Source organism: Ursus americanus, chromosome 4 (genome assembly GCF_024610735.1).
Source record: "Ursus americanus isolate L20-20 chromosome 4, mUrsAme1.1.p, whole genome shotgun sequence".
NCBI classification, from domain to species: domain Eukaryota; kingdom Metazoa; phylum Chordata; class Mammalia; order Carnivora; family Ursidae; genus Ursus; species Ursus americanus.
The window spans coordinates 23,514,656-23,532,482 of NC_142130.1; the positions used below are offsets into that span (position 1 = coordinate 23,514,656).

The 17,827-nt window shown below is 48.2% G+C and overlaps 1 protein-coding gene and 1 long non-coding RNA gene across 7 annotated transcripts in view; one reads left to right on the forward strand and one right to left on the reverse strand.

Moving 5' to 3' along the window:
• Positions 1 to 911, reverse strand: part of LOC148110218 (uncharacterized) — a 34,538-nt gene extending 33,627 nt beyond the window's left edge. The window contains exon 1 of the long non-coding RNA XR_015724159.1: positions 313 to 911. This is a non-coding gene — a long non-coding RNA (uncharacterized LOC148110218). The remainder of the gene's footprint in view (positions 1 to 312) is intronic.
• Positions 1 to 17,827, forward strand: part of ST6GAL1 (ST6 beta-galactoside alpha-2,6-sialyltransferase 1) — a 116,876-nt gene that overhangs the window by 1,005 nt on the left and 98,044 nt on the right. Inside the window, exon 1 of one of the 6 annotated variants that reach the window (XM_045811226.2) lies at positions 10,948 to 14,477. The exons of the other annotated variants lie outside the window; for them this stretch is intronic. The gene's annotated coding sequence lies outside the window, so the exon portion shown is untranslated. Of the gene's footprint in view, positions 1 to 10,947; positions 14,478 to 17,827 lie in introns of those variants that run through there. 6 annotated transcript variants of the gene reach the window in all.

Sequence of the window (17,827 nt, forward strand, 5' to 3'; positions counted from 1 at the left end):
GTCCTGGGGATCCCGACAGCTTGTTCTGCAGACCGGGAGCTGAGGCCTGCGGCGGGGGTGGGGGCTCAGGCACCACAACAAACGCACGTGCGCTCTACCCTGGGATCCCGGCGCCTCGCTGGCCCTGGAAGGGCCGCTCTGCGGAACCTGGCCATTGTCTCGAGCCGCGGGGGAGGGAGCGGCGCGCGGGGCGCCACTTGCCGGAGGAGGACGACAAGAGACATTGAAAAGGTACCACTTGGCCGTCAGACTAAACTGCCAGACTGAAAAACGGGGAAACGAAAAACACGAAAGCGGTTACAAAAAGCTTACCCCAGGCCAAGAGCCTGTCCCCGGCCGTGGTGCATTACTTGATGTGACCAGGACAGCCCCTCACTTCCACCGCACGTCTTAAAGACCCGGGTTGAGTTAAGGGTCCATGGGTTCCCCTCCAAAAGAAGACCGTGTCTAGCGCACCATTGTCCCCGCACTCTGGCGACTGCCCCTGCTGGGAGATCGCGAGCGCCTCCCCAGCCTGCAGAAAGAACGGTCCAGTTTAAACAGCGCCCAGCGCTGTCTAGGTCTTCTCGGCCTTTTGCTTGCCTTGTAGGTCCTTTCCCTGTGTCTAGTCAGCCCGGGTGTCGTTGGCCCCGTTTGGCTTGGGGCTTGTTATGTGTTTTTACAAGCAAGGCTAGCCTCTTGTTCTGGGGAGGGACGCTCGTATCTTCAGTTCTATCAGTTTGAGAGAAATTCTGAGGTCCAGAGAGGAGAGGGCGCTTGTTTGTTTTGCTTTTTCTTTGCTCCCGTATGCTCAGCTCAGCTTGGCAGATTTTAGTTGATCAGACCTGTTCCGGCAGTAGTGACGTGGGTGGGAGGGTGAATTGGCCTTACAGGTGATGGTGTTGGTGCAGAGGCAAGCCCCTAAGGTGTGGGAGTGGGTGGTTGGTGTGTGCAGGAATGGGGGCAACCGCTGCCAGAGCGTGTTTGCTGAGCCATCCGGCTGCCAGGACCTATGGAAATTAAACCTGTCCCTGGGGAGAACTGGAGGGCCTTCAGCCCTAAACCCCTGCTACTGAGGATCTAGAGGGAATCTAGTGAACCCTCTTCTTTTACAGGCAGGAAATGGAGGCCTGGAAGGTGCAGCCACTTGTCTGAGTTTAAACCAAGTGAAATTGGAGAGAGCGAGGATTTGAGTCCAGGTCTCCCAACTCCCACACTGCCCCCAGGCCTTGCCAGCTACCAAAGGCAAAACCAGGATGCTGGGTTGGTGTACAAGTCTGTGACCATAGGCAGAACAGAGTTAAACAAAGAAAGTAATTCAGATTGAAAGCTGCACCCTTCCATTATCCCTTTCAAGAGTTCTTTATTCACTTGAGAAACGATAGATTTAGTAATTCTTGACTCTTCTCCTAGCCTTTCAAAAGCTTAGTTATTTTTCTCTCCTCGCTGCCCCTTTCCCCTCAGATTGGAATAGGGCCAGTTGTGGAGACCTAGATGTTTTGCCTCTCATCCCTGTGCCAGGAGGCCTTTGTTTGGGCCTAAGCATTGGGCTGTTGACATCAGCCCCGCAGGGAAGAAAGTGTCTCTAAGCGGGATACTCCTGAGCCACTTGTGGGAGAACAAAGCATTATTTTCATTGATTTTATTTAATTAAATTCTTTTTGAGAGTTCCACGGAAGTAGCTGCCTATTTTTATATTTGGCAGAGGAAAAGTTGGAAAACCAAAAGAACACTTCGAGTCCGGGTTTCCCCAAAGCTAATGTGCTGTTTCGTCCTGTCCTTGTTATCTCCTGGCTACACTTGTTTCTTTTCTTAGGGGTTCTAGAGGGTTTCATTTTTGTGGTAATTCCACAGGGCGCTTTGAGTATAGTTTTCTTATCAGGATGCTCGCCTTAGAAATCCCCTGGCCAGACCCTTCTATTTTCCAGATGGGAACACTGAGGACCTGAAGCCAGGTGTCTGGTTTTAGTGTCTCTTTTTGCGTAAAAGAGTTGTTGTTGGTAACCCAGAGTAAAGTCAAAGTTATGATGGTTTTTATAACAACACCCTTTAAGACAGAGAATGAATTCCTTAAGGATTTAAATAGGTGTCGGTTATTAAACAAAGCCATGGATCCCAATGGTCGCTATGGTAAGGAGTATTACAGTTATCATCAGGGATCAGTTTTCCGTAGTGTTTACTAAGTGGTTTACTTTCCCCCTGTCCTGGCCTCCTCCACATTCTCCTGTCTATTGCTTGCTTGCCCAGTAGGGAGCTGCCTTGAGTATCATCATACAGCAAAAGGCATCAAGAAGCCAGAAGCCAGAGACCCCACTTAGCTTTTTGTGCTACTTACCTTCCTGGGCTGCAGTTTCCTCCCTTGTACAGTGAAAGTCTTTCCTGCCCAGTCTCTGCACAGGCTGTACTAGTGGGATGGGAGATGGTTGGGCCTTGGAATCAGAGGAGCGGGTGTGAGTCAACCCTTCTTTCCTGTGTTCCTTGAGGATATGATTATATAATGTGAAGGGAAGAATGAGTATGTGTGTCCTGGACTTGTTTTGGGTATCAAGTCATGTGACACACGCTTAGGACCACTCAGACCTCTTGGCAGGCTTGGGTGCTCACCCGCTTTTTAAGTGGTAGAGAATGGTGGTGGGAGAGGAACCCCAGAGGGTAAGCCCTCTGCTCAAATTAGGGGACCCTACCTAGTTAGCAAAGAGGTGTAAATGTCTGCCAAACTGTAAAGGGGGCCTTTGAGTAGTTGCGAAGTATGTGTGATTCTAAGGTAAACAAACCTAGTAAAAAACAAATAAAAAACAAAACCATAACATTCACGCCCAAGTTGTGCAATCTAAAGTGATTCCATCCCTTCATTCCCTATTTACTGAGAAGTAGACAGGCTCGGGGTGGCGTCCCATGCTGACCTGGAGTTACAAAGAAGCAGATCCATTCTTTGCCCATCACCCGTGCTCAGAACACGTTTGGATCTCCCTTTAGAAATTGTCCTCAGAAACCCACAGAAAAGAGATCTAATTTATCTCAATATTGAGCTGGGGGGTGAAGGGTTCCCCTTTTCTTCATGAGTCAAACAAGAGCAGGTGGTAAATGAGCCAGTGGAAGAGGAAAGGCTTCAAAGAGCATGTAGCTCTCTACTATCGTGAGGCTGTGGCTGCTTTAAAACATGACAGGGAGAGTTCATTAATGAAATTCGCAGTAATCTTCTGGAACGTTAGAATACTGAGAATTTGCTTACACCCGGCATCAGTGATTTGTTCAGTAAAAACTGAGTTGGGGCAAAACACCTTTTTTCTTGCTTGTGTGCATGTATACTGAAACGACATGGTGGCATTCTGATTCCAATAGATGGACTTTTTATAGTTTTATCTGTAACAGTAACACAGTAAGCAATGCGGTTTCAAAGTCATTACTAGGGTAGTGGGTAGGGTTCAGAGTAGCCTTCAGAATCCGTTTGCTGATTTAAATTTTATTTACTGTTCTGATTATAAAAATCAAGTATGCCCATTGAGGACGATTTGAAAAGTACAAAAAAGTATAGAGAAACAGAAAAAGATTCCATCATTCAAAGGTAACCACTGTTAACATTTGGTAATTTTCCCTCTGTTTTTTGTTTGTTTGTTTTTGTTTTTTTACTTTTAAATGGATTTGTTTTCTCTAAATGGTTGAGAACATGCTGTATGCACAGTTACCTTTTGCCTTTCTTGCTTAACCTTCTCAGATACACGTGTCATGGTTTACGTCAGCCATTAAAGTTGCGTCTTTCATTCATCACCCATATCAGCTGCTCAGCATGTCCGAGGTCACTTGGCCCATGGGATCTGATCACTTCAGTGATATTTCAGTGAAGGCCTGTAGGGGAAAGAGCTTTCAGCAGCCTCCCCCTAGCCCAACCTGCCTCAAACGTTCAAACTCGAGCCTTTATTTTTTTTTTTTTAAGAGAGAGAGAGAGAGGCCGCATGCACACGAGGGTGGAAGGGGAGAGGGAGAGAGAGAATCTTAAGCAGACTCCACGCCCAGCACGGAGCCTGACACAGGGCTCCATCTCATGACCCTGAGAGCGTGACCTGAGCGGAAGCCAAGAGTCGGACGCTTAACTGACTGAGCCACCCAGGCGCTCCTGAGCTCCGGCATTTTTATGTAATTTTTTATTTTAGAAAAAGTTTAAAGTCTAAGATGAAGGGGGAAGGGCCCTGCATGTGTGACCTTGGGTTCTACTCCTGCTCTTGTGACTTCCAACAACTTGAACAGTTTCTGTAGGTATTAAATAAGCAACTCCATAGTCATTTACTAATTCAGTCCTCACATATTCGAGTGCCCACTCTAAACCAAAGACGTGTGAGAAGAGCTCAGCCATTTAAGGAAGCTCACGGTCCAGTGGAGGAGACCGGAGAACAAGAGACTGGTACAGGGTGCCCTGGGAGCACGGAGGAAGGGCAAGCACCCAACACTGGAGTGGGGGGAAGGCTTCTGGGATGGGGGATAACCCAACCACTTCTAATTTGCCCTCTGTTAATTGATGCTGTGATTAACATGTTTTTTTTTTTTTTAAAGATTTTATTTATTCATTTGACAGAGAGAGAGAGACAGCCAGCGAGAGAGGGAACACAAGCAGGGGGAGTGGGAGAGGAAGAAGCAGGCTCATAGCAGAGGAGCCTGATGCGGGGCTCGATCCCAGAATGCCGGGATCACGCCCTGAGCCGAAGGCAGACGCTTAACGACTGAGCCACCCAGGCACCCCTGTGATTAACATGTTTGTGAATAAATCTCTGTCTATATTCCAAGTTTCCATAGGATAGAATCCTAAGGTTAAAATGACTGGATCACATTTTAAAGGATATGATCATTTAAAAACTTCGTAGGGGCGTCTGGGTGGCTCAGTCAGTCAAGTATCTGACTTTGGCTCAGGTCATGATCTCGGGGTCCTGGGGTCAAAAGAGCCCCATGCCAGGCACCCCGCTCAGAGGGGAGTCAGCTTGTCCTTCTGCCCCTACCCCCTCTAGTGCTCGCTCTCTCTCAAATAAATAAATAAATAAATAAATAAAATCTTAAAAAAAAAAAAAACCCTCATAGATTTGGTCCCAATTACGTATAATGTCTTAAAGTACTGAAGTAGTACCTATTGTGGGAGCAGTGGAAATTAAGAGCACAAGTAATTCAGGATTTGATTTGTTTTGACTGAGGTATAATTGACATAAAACATTATATTAGTTTCAGCTGTACAAGTTAGTGATTTGAGATTTGTGTAAATTGTGAAATGATCCCCATAATATGTCTAGTTAAGGGGCACCTGGGTGGCTCAGTTGGTTAAGCATCTGACTTTTGGTTTCGGCTCAGGTCATGATCTTGGGTCGTGAGATGGAGCCCTGCGTCAGACTCTGTGCTGAGCGCGGAGTCTGCTGGTCTCGCTCCCTCTGCTCCTCCCTCTGCACCTGCTCTCTCTCTCTGTCATAAATACACAAACAAACAGACAAAAAATCTTAAAAATAATCCATCACCACACATAGTTACAGAATTCTGTTTTCTTGTGATGAAGGATTTGAATTCTTGCTCATCATTTATCACAGGTGGAGACCTGGACAAGCTGGTTTAAGGTCACTGAACTTCAGTTTCCTTCTCTGTAAAATGGGCAGCACAGCCCTTCCTTCACTGGGCCATTGTAAGGATTAAATGAAACATAGCTAAAGGGGCCAGTACAGTGACAGGTATACAGGCAGCAGTCGCTAAGTGATGGTTCTTATTGTTATAATTGAGATTTTTTTCACAACCTGCAGAAACTTTGCCCCTAATATTTTTTCTTAACATGATAGCAAGCCATTATGTGGCTTTCTGTGCTGAGGGAAGCAGAGAGTTCATTAAAATGGAACGGCCTACCAGGTGCCAGATTGAGACGGAATGATCCACTTGCATGATGCATTATAAAAAATTCTTCCTCTTCCTCTTCTTCCCCTTCTTCTTCCTCTTCTTCTCCCTCCTTTTCCTCCTCCCCTTCTTCTCCTTCTTCTCTTTCCCCTTCTCCTTCCTTCTTCCTTCCTTCTTTCTTCTTTCTTCTTCTTCTTCTTCTCCTTCTTCTTCTTCTTCTTCTTCTTCTTCTTCTTCTTCTTCTTCTTCTTCTTCTTCTTCTTCTTCTTCTTCTTCTTCTTCTCCTTCTCTCCGTGCCCAGTGTGGAGCCCAATGCAGGGTTTGAACTCAACAACCCTGAGATCAAGACCTGAGCAGAGATCAAGAGTGGATGCCTAACTGACTGAACCCCCAAAAGGTCTTCTTAAGGACAATTTCAAACGTACAAAAGTAGAATGAATAATGTAATGAACCCCTGTAAGCAATCACTTATCTTCAGCAGTTGCTAAAATTCATAGCCAATCTGTAGCCCCCACAGTCTGCCCCAGATAACTTGGAAGCACATCCCAGACATCTTATCAGCAAGATGCATATTCGAAACATTGAGTGGTCCTGCGCTTGGAGCCTGTTTCTGCTGTCGCTGTTATAAACCCGTGTGTGTGTGTGTGTGTGTGTGTGTGTGTGTGTGTGTGCATGTGTGTGTGATGGAGGGAGAGGGAGAGAGAGCAAGAGTGCCAACTGGAGAACTTCTTAAGTCTTACAACTCAAGCGAGGAGGCTCGGTGGCATCCCAAACTGACAGGATAGAAGGAGCGCTGAATTTAGAGTCAGGAGCCCTAATTTTGCAGAATGGCCCCACCCTTTACCAGTTGTGTGCTTTTGAGCACATTTATAAAAGTTTGGCATGCATGAGGTCATCCATGTGATAGCCCAAGCAGCTCGACGTTAGGTGGACCTGAGTCAGACTGGACTCCAGGCTTCCCTTCCTGAGAGGCAGAGTTTCCGTAGGGAGTTAAGGTCACAGACGACGGCCCCGCCACCCAGGATGCATTCAGGGAGTGTTGTTGCCAGTCTCATTCTGAGAATGTGCTGGAGGCTCAGAGAAGCACCTGGCCCACAGGGCACCCCGTGCCGGTGAGTCTCGCCTTGTCCCCTCTCACTTAGCCTTTCCCTCCGATTTATAGATGAGGGCAAGGAGGGCCTGAGAAGGGAGGGCCTGCCAGCTGTGCCTGAGTGACAGGCCCTGTCTGAGACCCTTTCCCTCCAGGTTCCATGAGCTTGGTTTCTTCTATCAGGCTGTTCACCCAAGTAGGAATTTCTGACTCAACTAAAAGAAGAAAGTTGATTTGTTTTAGTAATTAAGTTGACGCCCTCTCTTTAATCCTCTGGGGGTCCCACTGTGTCGGCACTATGCCCGCACCATGATTTGTGGGCTCCGGCTCTCGCTAGCTAGCGGTGTGTTAGGCAAGATGCGGGCCACCCTGGGCACCCCACCTTAGGGACCCAACTTGTAGCTGTCCAGACCCCTTCCAGCTCTGAGATGATCGATGACAAAGGGGGACATGTTGACCTAAGGTCAGGGGGGCTTCCTCATACACGTAGTAAATGGAGTCTGTTTCAGTATTCAAACAGGGTAAAAAATGAACCCTCTCCCTTTTTGCCATTTTCCCTGATCCCACTTCTCTCTGACATGACTACCGTTTGCACTTTGTGGGTCCTTAAGCCCCTTTGGTGTATACATTTATGTGTGTGTTCATGGTTATATGCAGATACATTTAAAAAATTCAGTAAATAAGGGCACCTGGGTGGCTCAGTGGGTTAAGCGTCTGCCTTCGGCTCAGGTCATGATCTCAGGGTCCCGGGATCGAGCCCCATATCGGGCTCCCTGCTCAGTGGGGAGCCTGCTTCTCCCTCTCCCTCTGCCTGCCACTCCCCTGCTGGTGCTCGCTCTCTTACACATGATCTCTCTCTCTCTCAAATAAATAAATAAAAGTCTTCAAAAAAAAAAAAAAAACAAAGAAATAAAAACTCAGTAAAAAGATTCCATTTTAACTGCCACTTTACAAACCTGCCCTTTTCACTTTACTATACATATTGGAGATCTTTCCCTGTCAGTGTATGCAGATATTTTTCTCATAGCTGCATTACACTCTATATTATGATCTTTACTTAACCATAAAAATATATTTCCAAGTGTATTTAGACCCTCGACATGGAACAATGGTTGTAAAGGTCAGTGGTTAAATGAAGCCAGTCCATAAAGCTCTGGAAAGGGTGGCGAGGGAATGGAACAGACGGGCACAGGGACGCTGAGGACCGCACCCTGGAAAGCTGGAACAAAGGGCTCCTGGGAAATTACTAAGAGGCTGAGTGTTTGGATGGGGTTATTTTTGGAGATAGCCTGCCTGCTGGGGTGCCCTAGGCTGCAAGGGCAAGACACCGAGCTGCGTCATCACCTTCTCCTCCTCCTTGCACTGTCCCGGGCACTGCCAAGTTTGTTTCTGTTCCCAGGGCCTGAGGAGAGACCCAGGGGGAGGCCTGGAACCGGAGGGTGAGGGATGGAGGAGGGAGAAGGGAAGGAGAGGAGTATTTGATGGCAGGCTTGGAGGAGGGAGTGCAGCAGTGCTACTCTGCCCTGTCTGCCTGATCAGACCCATCTGGAGTGTTCTGTTTCCCTGGCTCTAATACAGATCATGGTAACATGCAGCACACCCAGAGATGGGCTACTTGGAAGACAGAGGCCACCCTATTGGAGGTACGATGAATGTGGAAATGGGCTTCTAGCCTGTAGGAGATAAGAAGAGGCACTTTCTTCATGTGAAAAAAGGACCAGAGGCACACTGGGGGTCCTGTGCAGGGGAGAACCAACACAGGTTGAGGGAGACGTGGTGGCAAGGCGGATAAGGAAGAACTTACCCACCAGAACTGCGCAACCGTGGAGCCCGCTGTGTCACAGGGCAGCGAACTCCCCGTCGTGGGAGTATTCCAGCAAGCGTTGCATGTGAACTTGTCTGCCGTTGGAAGATTCCTGCTTTGCAGACCCGTTGACTTAAATGCCTGCGAAGAAGGCCCCTTCCAGCATTGGGAGTCTATGACCGTGACACGGGAAGCAGAAAGAGGCAAAGTAGGACTGCGGGGTTGGGCCAAGCTTTGGAGGACGTAATGGGAGCAGTTCTCACCTGCTTTGTAAAGGGGGAAAAATGGATGCCTTCAAAGGAGGCTTAAACATTGTTTCCCCTGGATCTTGGCAACCCTCCTCCTGTTCTGTCCTTGGCTTCAGCCTGCTTGACTTTATATTCATAAATTATTTCCACAGTAATAAATATATCACATACACTTTAGATGACCAGGAAATCTGGCAACCAGAAAAGAACTACATGTCCCAGGAGGATGATTGTAAATTTTTTTTCATTACGGTCTTTCTAAATCTGCATCCATCTCCTGGTTTCCCTAGCTCAGTGCTGAGATGTCATTCAGCTTTAATTTTAGCAACACTCTACCCTGTGCAACCTCTTGAAGGTCCTCCTGGTTAGAGCTGACAGCACCCACCATGTTTAATGCTTGTCCCTTTCTTTCCTGAGGATGAGGAAGAGCCTCTTGAACTTAAGTGTCAGTCGAGTCTGGGTGAGGGCGACATAGCACGTTTACCATGTTCTGGGCTTTTGCTGTGCTCCCGGCCCTGATGAAGCACCGTGAAGGTTCTCTCATCCAGTCCTCACAGAGACATTCTGTGTCCTGGTATCATTAGCTCCATTTTACAGATGAGAAAACTGAGCTTCAGAGAGGAATAGAGACTCACCCAAAGATTCACTGCTGCTAAGGCCTGAGCCTGGCATGGAGCATAGCTTTTTCTCTGGGTTATGTTACAGGTTTTTCCACTGCTGATAATTCTAAGTCCTTGGAGTCTGAGAAGTGGTTCATTCTTAGTTTCACCGGAGGCTTGGCTGAATTTCTCCCTAGAGGGGCTGATGGAAGTTTTCTATCTTTCCCCTGAGAACATGTGAAGGAAAGAATTCATGGGAGAGTCATGTGTGGATAGCATTTGCTCATTCCCCTTTTTGGTAAGAGTTTGTGTCAAGCTTGGTTTGCCCTTTTAAAAACTTTTTTGCTTGCCCTTTAAAGCTGGGATATCCACCTGACTCATTATCTGGTTATGACTGGTCATAAACACTGGTGGTGAGTATGGCCACAGATTGGTGGTTACCACCACTCGGCTCCCTCACATGCCTTTAGCTTATAAATGCAACTCAATGTAGGTATTGTGAAGGGCTTATCTTGCACCTGTGGTTCTGGGCTCTTAAACAGTTTCTTCTCTTTTGAAGTGTACTCAACATTAATTTAGTCATCAAACATTTCTTGAGTGCCTATTATGTGCTAGTCATTGTGCGAGGCATTAGGAATATTTACAGAAAGAGCCCATGTTGTAGATAACATGCACACACGCATTCAGTGTAAGGAGCAGGGCTTTGGAGGTCAGTGGCGACAGACTTCCTGTGTCACCCTCTTCCTCTTCTCAGAGTCCTTGCTTTGTTCATTCATTCAACCAACTTTGAATGTCTGCTGTAGCCTGTGTCCAATGTGCATTTTTAGAACGGAGACCCAAACATTCCCACAGTTCTGTTCTTCAGGAGCTTAGTTGGAGGAGGGCATGCAGATGTTAATGACAATATTGTGTGATAAATATTATGAAGCGGGGAAGAACGTATAGCGAGTTTGAGAAAGCTTTCTGGAGCAGGTGACGCCTAAGCTGGGCCTTGGAGGGCAGTGGCTGGTAGCCTCCAGGGAAAGGGCATTTTTTTTTTTAAGATTTTATTTATTTATTTGACAGAGAGACAGCCAGCGAGAGAGGGAACACAAGCAGGGGGAGCGGGAGAGGAAGAAGCAGGCTCCCAGTGGAGGAGCCCGATGTGGGGCTCGATCCCAGGACCCTGGGATCATGCCCCGAGCCGAAGGCAGACGCTTAACCACGGAGCCACCCAGGCGCCCCTGGGAAAGGGCATTTGAAGGAGAAGGGGTTGAGGGAGCAAAGGTGTGGGGTGAAAAATGACTCGCTGCATATGGGGGGGAGCCACTAGCAGGTTGGTGTTTCTGGAAAGGAGCACATAAGGCAGGAAGTGGTGGGGATGGGGCTGGACCATTATGGCATTATCTATAATTTTCATAACTTCCCTACGTGGGATACGTACCTTCCTCATCTCCATTTAGTAGGTGAGGAAGCAAAGGCTGAGGGAGGTTCAGTGACTTGCTCGGAGTCATCCAGGGAGCGAATTGAGGTGCTTGTACTTGGATACAGGCCTAATCAGCTCCCACAGCAGTGCCTGCAGAGGCAGGTTGGGAAGGTCTGGCTTGCTGGCTAAGGTGCTTGTTCCTTCTCTTTTGATCTTTTAAGGGTAATATCCTGCTGAATCTTCTTCCTTCCACGTGCATTATGGTGTTTTCCAACATATATTAAATTGGGACTAGCGGGTGTGGTGGTGAAGGCTTCCTCTGAGTATTGGTTCTAGTTTTTGCCCTCCTTTTCATTTAGAAAATCAGTACTCCAGAAGTCTTCAAAGAAAACCTTGATGTGCCTAACCATGTATGAAAAGGGAGATGAAGATTCATGCCCTTTCTCAAAAGTTCCAGGTTTCCTTAGTAGCCCAAATATCACCTGTGAATGTTTAGTTCAGAGAAACCCCTGGGGACTGGAGAAAGAGCAGTCAGTCTGGGCTAGAAGAGTCTGGAACAGGTGGGTCTTGAGGAAGAATGAGTAGGATCAGGAAGGTGGATGACTCACAGATGACCTAAGAGTAAAATTATTCTGTCTCTCCCAGTGAAAAATGGGATCCCATTGACCTATTCTCCCCACCTCTCAAGCTAATTTCTGGCTTGGAGTGGGCTCTTGGGTTGGAGAGACAGTATCCATTCAAGCATTCAAATAAAGTTTTTTGAAAAGTAATCAATAGAGAGCTCAGAGACAAGATGACTGAACTCTGAAATGAGATAAAGAATAAGGAAACAAATGAGGATACAGACATCACTAGGGAAAAGTTAATAAAGGAACAAAGCAGCACACACTGAAAATGAAATTGTTCAAGAGGGACGGCTTCAGGAGAATCACAGTATATGCTGAGAATGATAAGGAAATTAATCAGAGAAAACCAGAGATCTAGAAGTCCTCCGGAGGTGATCTCTCAGAACAGTAATTGGGGCCTCCGCAGAGACACACGTCACTTCTGCTCACGGTCTGTTCACCAAAACGTGGACACACCTGACTGTAAAGGAGGCTGGAAGAACATCTCCAGCTGGGGGCTGGGCACCCTCTGAAAACTCCGGTTTCGAGAAGGCCTTCTATAACAAAAAGGAAGAAGAGGAAAATGGATATTGGGAGCCATTTGTCTCTGCACAGAGAAAAAAGTCCTGTTGGCCTCAGGCTTGATCAGCAGCAGGAGAAACCTTGAGAAGGCGGAGAAGAAATATTCAGGGCTCTGAGGGAAAGGCAGCGTGACTGAGGACTTCTGCCCTGACGTAACTCACTCCACAAGGATAAGGCGGGTGGCCCATTCTCAAGGTGCAAGAACTCAGGGAATGTAGCACGAAGGAGCCTTTCTTGGGAAAACCTACTTGCCGATGAGAAGGGTGAATCCGGAGGGCCGCTGGGAAGGCATGGTTAAGGGTCGTTTGTGAGCCCCCGCCTTTTTATTGTTTTTTTTTTTTAAGATTATTTATTTTAGAGAAAGAGAGAGAGAGAGAGAGTGGTGAGCCCTTAATCCACTCAGAGAGAAGTGAAGCAAGGGTGGGCAGGAAGGCTGAGGAATAGAATGTGAGAAGTAGCAAGAAGGTGAGGGAAGTGGAAGCTTGGGGGGAGGACGTGGGAGCCCACGTACGTGCTAACTTTCCCGCTCTCGTACTGTCTAAAGGAAAGGGTCATGGCTCCAACCTTTCAACTCATTCTCTTCTTAAACTTGGAGGGATCTTAAATAATATCTGTTTTGGTGGAGAAACATTTATGAGAAGTCCAGCTTTTTAAAAATTTTACTTTTCTCTAGAATGGAAATAAAATACAATTTAAAAATAAAAAATAGCTATTTTATCAAGCCTTTCCAGCCATCCTCGTTTCATGCATTCTGCCCTCCTCCACGCTTCCATCCACATGTAAATGCAAAGAGTGATACTAATCTATTTTTTTTTTTCCTGGATGGTGGCATCTTGGGTGGCTTTTAGTTCTGTACAATTTTGTGTTAGGTTATCAAAAGGTATTGTTGGGGTGCCTGGGTGGCTCAATCGGTTAAGGATCTGCTTCTTGGTTTCAGTTTAGGTCATGATCTCAGGGTCTTGAGATTGAACCCTGTGTGGGACTCCCTGCTCAGCTTCGAGTCTGCTTGTCCCGCTCCATCTGCCCCACCCCCAACTCATGCTCCCTCCCTCCCTCTCTCTCTCTCTCTCACTCTCAAATCAATAAAATCTTTTTTTAAAAAAAGGTATTGTTAAATACTGATGCTCAGTGTGTGGAGAGCAGGTGGGAGATACAATGGATGAACAAGACATTCTCGTTGTGGGGAAGTTGGCGAGCCAGTTACGTGAACACTGAACTCTAGGCAGAATGAGCCACTGTAAACCAGGTGACCCAGTGCGTCCTGGGGCCCAGAGGATGAAGGGGAAGGTTTCACCGAGGAGATAGAGTTTGAACGGGATGCTGAAGAATGCAAAGAGTTCTGATGGGTGGAGAATGGGAGAAGGGCATCCCTGGCCTAGCGGGGAGCAGGAGCCCGAGCTTGGAGCAATGAAGGTATGGCATGTCTGGGTAGCCGTGAGTAACTGGTGGCGGTTGGAGAACAAAGGATGGGTGAAAGAGTAGCCAGTGTTCATTTCGTGCGCCCAGCGTGCCAGGTATGACGCACCGTATCTCTAAGCTGCCCAACAGCCCTGTTATAGAAAGGACATCATTATCCCTGTGGTAGAGATGGGGAAACTTGAAGTTAAGAGAGATTTATTTGCCCGAAGTTGCGCAATGGGAGACTGCGGCTTGAACCCCCCGAGCTGCCATGGTTCTTCTACTGCGCTGTGATTGGTGGCTCACAGAAGACCTGAAGAGGCCAGCTTTGTGAAACATAAAATATAAAAATACAAATAAATATAAAAATATTTTTTATAGATATACTTTCTAGATAACTATACTTTATGTATTTTACCTACATGAGAGACTTATGAAATCTAAATCTCTTTTCCATGTAAGTTTTAGGTAAATATAAAAGCCTAATTGTGGTCCAGACTGTAGCTGTGTGTAGCCTCAAGCTACTTAATCCTAACCCTAATTTCCTTATCCATAAAAGGGGATAATAATTGTGGGGCTGCCTACCCTCAGATTTGTTTTTATGTTCAAATGAGATCATAGATGTGAAAAGATGACAAAGAATAAAGAGCCACACAGAAGGGTTTGTTATTGCTGGCACACCCCTTGCCCTTCTGAGAACTTACAGACATCTGTTAGAGCACCCACAGGTGTCCATAAAAACTCCCACAGTCACGGATATGCGCTATGATTGGAGCAGCGGAGAGGGAGGGAGGTGGGTCCTCCGTCTGGGTCTTCCCATTGCCAGCAGCGGAGAGGAGCCTCCTGCCTGCCTTCCTGGTTGCTGGCAAAGTCTGGGCCAGAGTTGAGTCGGGACAGCTGTGAACAGCTTGGTGAGTTATCCAGAGCAGAGAAGGGTGTTCCAGACACGCCAGGCTACAGGAAGGAATGTCGGAGCTGCCAGGCGAGCGGGCCCCTGCCATGTCTGTCTGGTAGAGGCTTGTGGTCTGGAAAAGGGACAGGAGGGACAGAGATGCCAGGGGCCTCTGGAGCAGTCTTTACTTTTCAGGAGTGCTGACGAGAACAAGGCAGGGCCCTGGCCTCAGAAAAATTGGTCTCTAACACAATACATCAGGGTGGGCTGACAGCCAGACCTCAGGACTGAGCTAGTGTGGCCTGAGGCAACTCATATTTGCCCCGGGAAGGATTGGGATTGTTCTAGGGTCTGGAGTGGGGCCTACCATGCCCCTGGGGGGGTCCAAAAGCCCTGTTGTGTGTGTTGTATCTGGGGTGATGGGCTGGTTTTAGAGAGAGCCAAGCTACTCCTTACTGTTGAAGAAACCAGTTTCTTCATCCTACTGGTGTCTCTGCGATGCTGACACAGGCCTGTGAGCTCAGCATCAGCTCCAGATGGGCCCCTCCAGTTACTGGCCCCTACAGCAAAGAGAAGACCCTTCATCTTATACACTGTACTTCTGTGTTAGACAGCGGCCCCCTGGATGGCAGGATGCTGCTGGGGTTCTCCACACAGCTCAGGCCCAGCACAGTGCCCGGCCCTCCCTGGGCTTGCCCTCTGCCCGCCGAGACCAGAGTGCAGTCAACCCCAGTGAGCATGAGCGGGTGCTCGCTAGGGAAGGTCAAGGTGCGAGGGCACAGTGGGAGATGCAGGAGCCCAGGGTGGGGAACACGCAGGGCAGTCCTTTTTCACCGGCCACTTCTGGCCTTGGAAGTGAGACCCAAGCAGCAAGATGAAGTAGGAAATATTCTCTGGACTGGTCCGTGGAGCTGAGCCCTAGGGCGGGTGGAGGCAGGTTTAGGACCTTGCTCTTCTTTTTCTCATCCTGTTGGGAACCAGGGTCATGGGAATTTGTCCCAGGTGAAAGGGGGGCAGGGCAGTGAGGGAGCTCTGACAAAAGCAGTTGGGTTGGACCTTCATTTATCCAACCAGACAGCCTTTGTCAATTGTGTGATGTTGGGAGGACGCTGGCCCGGGGCCTGAGCTGGGGGTGGTTAATGACAGTATTAGGAATAAATCCCCAGAAGCCGCTTCCTGCCAGAGTGCTTGTGGCGGTTCCTTTTTTTGCTCTACACAATGACCATTTTATTCTGGCCTATAAATCAGGAGGAGAGAAAGATCAGGTAAGGAGGAGACGGGTGAAAGGCACCTCCCAGGGACATGCTTCTGCACTGGGAGAGTCTTACTCTTGTCTCCCAGGCCGTCCAGGTGACGCCCAGGGTGGGGGCAGGAGGTGACTCCCTGGCTTCCCCATTACCATCTGCAGGGTCTTCTTTCTCAGACAGTCCTAGCATGCTGTGAAAAACATCACATGCTCTACAGCCAGATAGACTTGGCTTTAATTCCAGATGTGCCTCTTCCTCCTCTTCTTCCTCTTCCTCTCCTTCTCCTCCTCCTCTTCCTTCACTTCCTCCTCCTCCTCCTCCTTCTCCTTTTTTTGGGGGGGCGGCCACTTCTTCACTGTATGAACTCGGAAACTCACCTTCTCTGACCCTCAGTTTCTCATCTGTAATCTGTATTAATCATTGCTACCTCATAGCATTGGTGCGAGTCCTGTGTGTAGGGCCAGCACATAATTGGTGATAATAAATGGGGGCGATTTTTAATGTCATAGTGATTTTCAGTTATTGGCCACCCAACGGGCCTGACACCCTGCTAGGCACTGTGGATATGAAGCTACGTGAGGTCCAGTCTCTCCCTGGAGGAGCCTCTGTCCAGGAGGAGAAGTGGGTATAGAATCAGGACACAGATGAATGGGAGCTGCAATGGTGGAGCAAGAGGCAGGGGTGGGGCGTGGCGGGGCCAGAGAGGACCAGGTGAGATCGCAGTGAGGGGGGGCGGTTTGCCTGGGCAGTTAGGGTAGGGTGGAAAGAAGTTCACACCCTGGATTTGGCGTGAGATCCACTGATAAGGAGGGGCAGGAGCTGACAGTAGGGGACAGTGGGGGACCAGGAGGGGAGCCCACAGGGCTTCTGCCCTCTGCTGGCATTCAAGCTCTCACAGTTTAGGCTCAGGATGGAGTCTGTAGTCTTTTTCCAGCTGTTGGGTAGACATGGACAGGGTCCTAGCCAAGATTGGCTCGGGGAGGGGCTATTGAGAGGGCACTTTTCACCACAGAGATCTCTCTAGGTTCTGGGCTAAAATCAAGAGTGGACCTTCCCAGAGGGAGTAGCACAGATCACCAGACAGGAATTGCATATATGGAACCCCTGAAATGCAGGCTCTAGGTGGTGTGGACTGGAGATGGGCTGCACAAAAGTTTGGCACAGAACTGTTGTTATCACACTGGGATTCAGGGAGGCTGGGGTGGGAGGGGTGACCAGTGAATTCCAGTGATCTCATATGTAGTGCTCAGTGTCACAAACAGAACCGCAGGACACCTCCTTGATATTTCAGGATATACATTTGTGATTTTAGTTATTTGCAAATGACTTCAAAACCCTGTGATAGATACAAATTGGGTGAATCATTTGGGTGAGCGAAAAACAAAATTGTATTCTGTATTTGCTACAAGAGTAGTTTATGTCACTTTGCTGGTGATAAAAAAAAAAACAATAGCTTTCATTTACTGAACTCTTACCATGTGCACCTTATAGGTCTCTCACGTAACCCTGGTTACCTCCAGCTCGCTCTCCCCACCACGCCTGCTGCCCACGGCTGAGTGCCACGGTAGAAAAGCAGAGTGATGTCCTGACTGCTCCCGCTAATTCGCGACCACGATCCTTCAGTGGACGTTAGCGTTGTCAGGTCACCTTTCTCCATTCCCTGGGGCCAGTGGCTCTCAACTCTGGCTTCCATTAGCATTACCTGGGGAAGATCATAAGAGGTACTGCTGCCTGAATGCCTTCTAGAATGAGTGAATTCAAAGTCTTCATGGAGTGGACCTGGACACCAGTACCTTTTTTTTTAAAGATTTTATTTATTTATTTGACAGAGACAGCCAGCGAGAGAGGGAACACAAGCAGGGGGAGGGGGAGAGGAAGAAGCAGGCTCCCAGCAGAGGAGCCTGATGTGGGGCTCGATCCCGGAACGCCGGGATCGCGCCTTGAGCCGAAGGCAGACGCTTAACGACTGAGCCACCCAGGCGCCCCACCAGTACCTTTTTTAAAGCTCGGCTGTTGGTTCCAGTGGGCAGTCTTGGCTGAGCACCACTGCCATTCTCTCTAATCTAGGTGACTGTTCACACCTCTTTCTCGGTCTCCAAACCTTTATCGCCTCCTCTCCCAT